The following is a 9,221-nucleotide window of genomic DNA, read 5'->3' on the forward strand; positions in this document are numbered from 1 at the left end:
GGCCATGGGTCAGTGAGGGGCATCATGTCTCATAGAGGGGCTGGCCATGTGGTCCTCTCTGTGGACTGGCTGCTCTAATTGGGGTCATTGTCCTCAAGGCCTGGTGGGCCAGGATGTCTCTCCTTCTCCAACCTGGTGCACCAAGACGTGAATGCAATATACTGGCATGAAGCAGGGAACCAATAGAGATGTCTGAGGGGCCTGCCCCAATCCCAACCAGGTGAACAGCCCCCATTCCCCCAGAAAAACTCACATCAGAGGACAGCACTGACGCTACAGCTCAGGGAGAGGGACATGTCTGATAAGAGCACACAGGAGCAAATGAAGGGGGATACTCCTACTCAGAGAACCCAAACACAGAGAGGACCATAGGGCCAGCCCAACCATGAGACATAATATCCTTCACTGACTCATAGCACTACAGAGAACAACACTGGAAGCACCGTGGGGGAATTGTGCCTGATCTGAACACGAAACACTAAGGATGTGCAATAGAAGAACAAGGGGAGTAGAGCAATGAAATCCCTGGAATACCAAAAACAGACTGTGGGCCAGGGTGTGGCACCCCATCAGAATCCATCAGAAAACATCCTAAAGATCAACAAACAGACCTTGAACTACTTATACGGTAGGCTTTTCTTTTGTTGTTGTTGTTGTTTTATTTTCTCTTGTTGTTTTGTTTTGCTCTGTCTTCTTTTTGTGCATATGATTATCTATGCATCTCTATCTAGATAAAATAGGCAGGATAAACAATCCAGAGGAGAAAACAATGGGACTGATGGTTCCCAGGGTATGCTGGAGATGGAGATGTGGGGTAAAGGAAGAGGATGTTAACAAACCCAGGGATACGTGAACCACAAGTGATCTAAAATCGTTGGTGAGGAGGGTGTAGCAGGCCTGGTAGGGCTTGATCAAGGGAAATGTAACTTAGAGGAATTAATGAAACCCAAATGAAGGCTGAACATGCTAGTGGGACAAGAGGAAAGTAAAAGGAAACAGAAGAAAGAACTAAGAGGCAAAGGGCATTTATAGAGGTCTAAATAAAGGCATGTACATATGTAAGTATATATATTTATGTGATGATGGGGAAATATATCTATGTACATGTATTTATAGGTTTACTATTAGGTAGCAGATGGACATTGGGCCTCTACTCAGTACTCCCTCAACACAGGAACACTTTGTTTTATTAACCTGGCATTCCATGATGCTCACCTTCCACATACGGTCGCTGAAGATAAATGTGTACATAAGCAAATGTGGTGAAGAAAGCTGATGATCAAATATATCAAAAGATATAGTGTCTGTAGTCTTAAAGGCTTGAACACAAACAAGTGGCTATCTAGCAACAAAGCCCACATGGAAGAAGCCCACCAGCCTGTGTGATCACAAGGTGTCAATGGGATCAGGGATCAGGCATCAAAGACCCAGAACAAAAAAATCATATCATTATGAGTGAGAGGGAGTGCAGAGTGGAGATCCAAAACCCATCTGTAGGCAATTGGATACCCCCTTACAGAAGGGTCGAGAGGAGATGAAGCACCAGTCAGGGTGCTGTATACAATGATACATACAATGATACATACAACTCTCCTCTATTCTTTACTGCTTCATCCCCGCCCCCCTATCAGAACCTCAAATCTACCTTACAAATCTGGATTGACCAGAGGATGTACACGGGCACCGAGAAGAGCTGGAAACACAGAGAATCCAGGACAGATAAACCTCTCAGGACCAATATTGAAAGTAGCCATACCAGGAGGGGAAGGGGAAGGTGAGGGGAGAATGGGGGAACTGATCACAATGATCTACCCATAAACCATCCCAGGGGGACAGACAGCAGAAAGGTGGGTTAAGGGAGACATGTAAGGTCAGTGTAAGGCATGACAAAAAAAAAAAATAAAATATCAAGGGTTCATGAGGGAAAGCGGGGTTGGGAAGGAGGGGAAAAATAAGAAGCTGCTATCAAGGACTCAAGTAGAAAGAAAATATTTTGAAAATGATGGCAACCGATGTACAAATGTGTTTGACACAATGATGGGTGTATGGATTATGATTTGAGTTGTATGAGCCCCCAATAAAATGATTTAAAAAAAAAGAATGTCTCTCCTTAATAATGGAGTAGGACATTCAGGCATAACTTAAAAAGGATAGGCAAAAGTGGGGGCTCCTCAAAGGCAATTAAGAGAGCGGGTAATATATCTTACCTCAGTGTACCATCTACCCCTGAACAGTGATATTTGGAGAGGAGAGACACCCTCTATAGCAGGTCAGTACTGAAAAAGCGGCCCCTGTATCCAATAGGACATTAACAGGTCTTCAGGAGCCCTGGCACACTTGGGATATGGGTGGGAGTCTCTACGCCTGTAAAATTACAGTCTCAGAAACTCACAGGGCAGTTCAACCTTGTCCTAGTTCTACCTTGTCCTATAGGGTCGCATGAGTCAGCATTGACTTGACGGTATTAAGCAAACCCCCACCTCCATGCGGCAATCTCAAGGGTTACCCTAGGCCCCTTCTCATCCATGGAAATGGGATTAGGGGAAGCCAACTGGTTTCCCATCAGTTCAAGGCTGTGGTATGTCACGTTGCCAAGCCAAGACCCCTGTGGCCTTAGGGCTGTCCCTCTTCCAATTTCAGAAAGTTTGGCATAGGGGGCATGGCTCAGGGGTATCTCACCCCACGGCATTCTCTCTTCCAGTGTTTGGATTTCCCACAAAGGTGACTGTTCCCATTGGAAGTGCCTCTAGGTGGTCCCTTCAGTAGGCGTTGGGGCTGTTGTTCCTGTAGGGAAGCCGTTAACTGAGCCTGGCTTTTCTCCCCTTGTGTCTCTTTATCCAGAGGCCTCGCCTCCTCTTCTGTGCCTCTATTATAGGATAACAGGAAGCTGCTTTTAATATCTCTTTCATGGAGGTTTATAGACCCGTTTCTAACTTCCATAATTTCTTCCATAACGTAGTTTGCTGAGGCAGATTCAGTTATCTCTGAATGCTATCTCCCCTGTGAGATTTTGAGGGTCTGCCTTTGTGAGCTTAGTCAGTGCCTCTCTCTGAGGCATTCTTAAAAGGCAGTCAGTTTTTCCTGAAGCCCTTAATTAATGGTTGCTAATTTGTTATCATTAACCTGCTTCTTTTGAGAATTCCTCATAAAGGACAAAAGATCATGTGGTTCCTGGCCCTTCTATTGCATCATAATCCCAGTGGAAATCAGTATTTGGTTTTGTTTCTGTCCTTGGGAGTTAATTACCATTTTGAATATACATGTCATTGGCTATGCAAAGGTCTTTCTCTTAATACCTTCACCCTCACAGTGGATTAAAGCTTCTTTAAAGATTACATTAACATATTTCTAAGAGAAGTCAAAGGTTAGTGTTATCTTTCTCATTCCTTAATAAATGTGATAGTTAGCTATAAAATGTCCTTAACTTATCTTTAATGCTTATTAAGTCCTGTGTGATGAATGGGCCTTACACCCAAACTATGCTTGCCAGCTGGGCCTGGGGTTTCTCAAAAAGAAAAAAAGCGGAGGGTACTTGGCCACGGACAGTGGCTTAGGCGCTATCTGCTTGGCTGTCTTGCTTTCACTGAGACTTAAAATGTCTGCATTAGGCAGTGTTCGCTCTGGGGCTGAAGGAACTATTGAAACCTTGGGTCCCACGTAGGGGAATTGAGAGCTGGCTTTCAAAGTCTCAGGCTCTGGCTTATTTGTTCCCAAGGTCTACAAGAAGGCAGGGGCAACTTTACAATCCTTCTCTAGTTGGGGAGCATGTCACAGAGCCATGAAAGCCTGTATTCAGGGACCCTCTGTTCACTTTCCTTGCCTTTTGCAAAACAGGTCCAGCTGTAAGATAGTATCATCATAAAGTCTACCATTTTCAGGCAAAACATTTTCACTGTCTAATTTATACTAAGGCCAAGCTGTGTTGCAAAAGAATATGTTTATTTCTCTTAAACCTGTCCCAGGTTTTAGGACTCCATCCCAGAGGTGCATTCAACGGTCCTGTGATTTGGTTTCCCATTTAAAAAGAGCAGAAGAGACCGTGGTAGAGATCTCTTGATCAGGAATGTCCTCTTGCTTCTCCACCATGTTTAAAAAGTCTCTTTGGCAGAGAGCACCCTCCCTCCCAACCTGGCTTTCAGGAATTCACCTGGTCTTAGTGGAGAGCTCCCATTACTTCACCCCTATCTGGTGAGGCCTAATCATCTCTATTGTCTGGGGAAACTATAACAGTAACTCCTCAGAGGAGCTAAAAATAACTTCGATCTGGATCTACTGCTAAATTCCCCAAAGATGCAGAAATCAGAGAAGAAATATGGCAGGGTCAAAAAAAAACCTCTTGCACATTTCTGGGATTTACCAACGTGTCAAGTGAGTAGAGATGATCATTTGAGGATTGAACATTGTCATAAGACTCACGAAGTAAAATGATGCCTTGGCTCCATTTGTCCCAAAGCTTATAGGAGAAAGTGTCTTGAGAAATAATCCTACATCACTGTAATGGCTATTGTCCACTGCCACTAAGTCAATTCTGGCTAGCAGCGACTCTATAGGGCAAGATGATGGGGTGGGGGTGGGGGGTCGCTATGAGTCAACATTGACTCAGTGGCAGTGAGTTTTTTGTTTTTATCGGTACTTGTGGTCTCTTCTACCCACGTCTCTATAACTTCCACCAAATGATTGGGAATTACACATGCAAATAGGACAAGTGTAATATTAATAGAGGGGCTTGGTCAGTTTCCCCCTGGCTATATGAATGAAACATCTTTGAAGCAAGGGTAGGGAAGAGAGAAACCTGGAGGACTTTGCAAGAGCAGGGTCGTGATTTCTGTTTAAAGTGACAGAGGCGATTGAGACCAGATGCCTCACAGAATGTGGCGCAGAGATTCAGTGGAGTATGACTGAGACTATGGGTACCTTCTTCCCCTTATCTGGCTCAAGACTATGGAACTGTGATACAGTGTGACAGGCAGGCTAGCTTCCTGGCCCATGGAGGCAAAAGCCAAAGACTGAATGGCTGAGAGACTAAGAACTAGAGGTAGAGTTTGCTACCAAGTGGCTGAGAGCTTGAGAATCCAAGAGAGACTTAGCTGCTGGCTGAGAATACAAATGAGTATATACTACTGTTTGCTGATCTCTAATAAACCACCTTAATTGTATTGTCAGTGAGTTCTGTGTGGCTATTGCAAGGAATAATCAAATCCAGCACTGAGTAGACTGGTGGGAGGAATGGTTAGTGTCAGAATAGGTAAAGAAAGAAGGAGGATGGACGCATGTCTAACCCCTGTTTCTTGGCAATGGGGAAGCCAGAGGATGTCAGAGAACTGTTGTCGTTTAATGTAATGGTGCATGAAAGAATTCTATAAACCACATGATCTTCTAAGTGGGTCTCTTCTCTGTATTTACAAAAATTTCCTCCTGGCCTAATCTGTGAAAATCTGTTATTTCATTGTAAATTATAATTACTTTTTTGGCAGAAGGTTATGTTAAGCAGTGCAAAATCCATTCACCTTTGACATAAATTCAGACTTCATTGACATCTCTGATGATTGACAATGCGAAAAGCTTTATCTTCCTTCAGGCTGCGTGCATTTGAAAGTAGATTACTACAGCTTCCCTAGTCAGCCGAAGGAGGGACAGTCTTGCTATCAGGGACTTGCCTGGGCATGCCTTTAATGGAAATTGGAGTACACGGGGCACATGGTCGTGAATCATATCCTGAACAAGGTGGTGATAGTTGTGTGGGCAATGCAGAACCAATCCAGTAAGTTTTCTAATTTGCAATAGTACATGTATTAGTAATAAGAGTGTGGAGGTGATATTTGACTTCACAAGGGGGAGAGAGGATCACAAGCATCAGCTTCCTGAGTCTGATTCATCTGAGGCTAGCATCAGACATGCCTCCAACCTCCACATTTCCTTCCAAACTCTGAAACGACTTCTCCCACTGCACTCTACTTTTCAGCTGGAGTAGAAAATTCACTGCAGTGGTCACATCACACAGAAGTCAAACCTTACTCTCAATTAGGGGATTTACTAATGAAGTTTCAGGTTATAATTCAGGATCAAAAATGGTCAAGATACAATTCTTCATTCATAACAGCCTCTTTCCAGTCCATTGTATTTCCAATTGCCTCAAATGCATGAGAAAGTTGAACACTAAAAAAGGGAAGACCAGATATTGGAATTAGCTAAGAAGAATTTTAAAATAATTATTAGGAATATACTTAATAAATTACAGGCAAAGAAAATTAAGACATTTGACCATGAAATCTAATCTTTAGAAAAGAATCATGTAGAAATAAAATGTACTAAAATGACGATGGCAACATATGCACAGATGTGCTTGGTACAGTTGGTGTATGGGTTGTTATAAGAGCTGTAAGAGCCTCCAATAAAATGATAGGAAAATTTTAAAAAAAGAAATCAGTTCATATTTAAGAACTGAAGAATTCAATATGTGAAATTAAGAACATATTGGATGCATTTATCAGTGATCAGGACACAGAAAGATAAGCTTAATTTTAATAAGGTAGTACACCTAAACAAAACTAAAAACCAGATGGAAAAATAATCAGAACTTACGTGAATAGCAAATGGTTGAACATATTTAATTGGAATACCAGTGACAAGGAGTGGGTAGATAAAACAGAGAAAAAAAATGGAAGAGATGGTAACTGAAAATTATTTACAAATTGAATAAAGCTTTGTTCCCTGAAATTCAAGAAGTTCAAAGAACCCCTGATAGGATACATATGAAGAATGTCATATATACTTGTCCTCATGAAGAGATTACTGAAGATATGGGTGCTATAGTAAGTGTGGTGAATAAACTAGATGGAGTCTGACTGGCAGAAAGAATAGCATCTGTAATCTTACAGGCTTGTTTTCAGACAAGCAGGCATCTAAGTGAGGTGTCAACCGCGTCCACATGGAAGAAGCACACCAGCTGGGTGATCCAAAGATTGTAGATAACATAATCCAAACCTAAAGGAAGGAATGGTATCAGAGCTTAAGTTATGAACATCTGGTTTGCAGAAGGCTATGAATGATGGTGGAAGCCCAAAATCCATTTGCAGGGTGCACACATGGATTATGTGTGGTAAATCTCCTCTAATCATAGTTGAAGGATGTGAATAGCCATGTTATCAGACAGAGTATTGTAAAGTCAATTATGAAAGACTTAGTTAGGTTAAAATGTAATATCTTATCATTTGTTCTCTCCTTGGATCCATTTTAAAGTAGTTTCTGTTTAAAAAAAAAGTGGAAGGAAAATACATGAGTTTAGATGCTGGTGAATCGCTGATCATGGACCAGGGTTGTGAATGGCCTTGCTGTCATGCAGACTGCATTGGAAAGTGGATTGTTGCCGATGCAGTTAGGTTAAAACTTACCCCCCTATCATACGATCTGCTTAATGATCCTTTCCCCGCCACTTTTTAATATTTTCTGCTTTCTTTTCAATTGAGGTTTTAATCTTTTTTACTTTGCTATTGTTGCTAGTTTTTGTTTTTTCTTTTAATGTTTTCCTATGTATGAAATCCATGATAGTTAAATCTATAGAGACAGTAACTGGATTAATGGGTCTTTGTGGGAAAGTAGGGAAATGAGGAGTTAACAATGAGTGCAAGAATGAATAAAATGATCTAAAACTAACGGTGGTGATAATTGTACAATGTTACTGAACTATTGATTTGTATGTTATGTGAACTGTACGCCAATAGACCTTTTGAAAAAACTATTAGAAATCAATATAAATAAATCTGAAAAATTTACAAATATTTAGTAAGTAAATAAATAACAGAATTCTAAACACCCAATGGAGTCCCTAGGGAACACCAATGGGTAAGCATTCAACAACTATTAAGTTGGTAATTTAAACGCGTTCATTGGTGTCTTGGAGGAAAGGCTTGTCAGTCAGTTTCCAATAATCATGGCCTTGGAACGCCTTATGTTTCATACTGTTGTACATAGAGTTGTCTTACATACTCTGGATATGCTATCAGAAGAAACTAGAACAAGAAAGGTATATGGTAGAGGAAATTTCAGCAAAAAAGAAGACTCTTGATGGATTTGTGTAAAAAAAGGGTCAGCAAAAACAGAGGACCATCAATGATTTATACACTGGCTGCAACAGTGAAGAAAACAGCAGTGATTGTAAGGATGGAATATCATAGGATGGTGTTTTTATTTTGTCCCACATACGGCCACTGTAAGGAAGAGTGAGCTAAGCACACTACTGGAGGAGTAGTGGGCTAAGCATTGAGCTGCTAACCACAAGGTCAATGGTTTGAACCAACCAGCAGCTACTTGGGAGAAAGCTGAGACTACCTGCTCTCTTGAAGTCTCAGAAATCCAAAGGAACAATTGTGCCGGTCTTCTTGGGTAGATATGCATTAAAGTGGCCTCGATGGCAGAGAATTTGTATTTAAAGGGTCATTGTGAGCTGACATGTACTCCATCGCCCCAATAACAACATCTTGAGTCTAGTTAGGTCTTTTCGGTGAATTTTTTAGTATTATAACATGTTTTTTATTTACTCTGAAGAAGCTCAAGAATAAATGAGTTTAATTGTAATAAGAAACAAAGTAATAGATATCATTTTAACATTTACAAAGAAAACAAAGTCAGTGAAGAAGAAAAAATTATAATACACACATTTGCCTTTGAATGTTATTAAACAATACTATTTCTGGTAATTTAATAACTAGAAAGGTTGAATAAATAGAGTATTTGGAATTCATCTACCTAGTATACTTGAAAGATTTTTAAATGAACTTATAGAAAACAGTCCCTCTAATATACAGAATTAGTGAGATTGTAAAAATAAAATGAAATTTGCTACATCGAATCTAATTATAGGAAGCAAATATACTTTAAAACAAAACACATCCATTGAGTTAATTTTGATGCATACATAGCACCTCTATATGTGGTTTCCAAGGATGTAAGTCTTGTTTCATAAAACAGCTTCATTGACATTGAATCCACATATCACATAATTCAATTGTACAATCATGACAAGAAGAGCTGTATAATCAGAGTGTCAATCAAAAGGGGAGCAGATAGCTCCAACTGTCTTCCTCTGAGCAGCTGGTAGGTTTGAAGCACCAACCTGGCAGTTAGTAGTACAACATTTAACCAATAATGCCACCAGAACTCTTTAGCAAAAATACTTGCTCTTATTTTAGACCCTTCAAATAAAAAATATAGCTAAATTTTGT

The sequence above is a fragment of the Echinops telfairi genome, unplaced genomic scaffold (assembly GCF_000313985.2).
Source record: "Echinops telfairi isolate 266 unplaced genomic scaffold, ASM31398v2 ScPeMD7_7469;HRSCAF=8507_1, whole genome shotgun sequence".
Taxonomy (NCBI): Eukaryota; Metazoa; Chordata; class Mammalia; order Afrosoricida; family Tenrecidae; genus Echinops; species Echinops telfairi.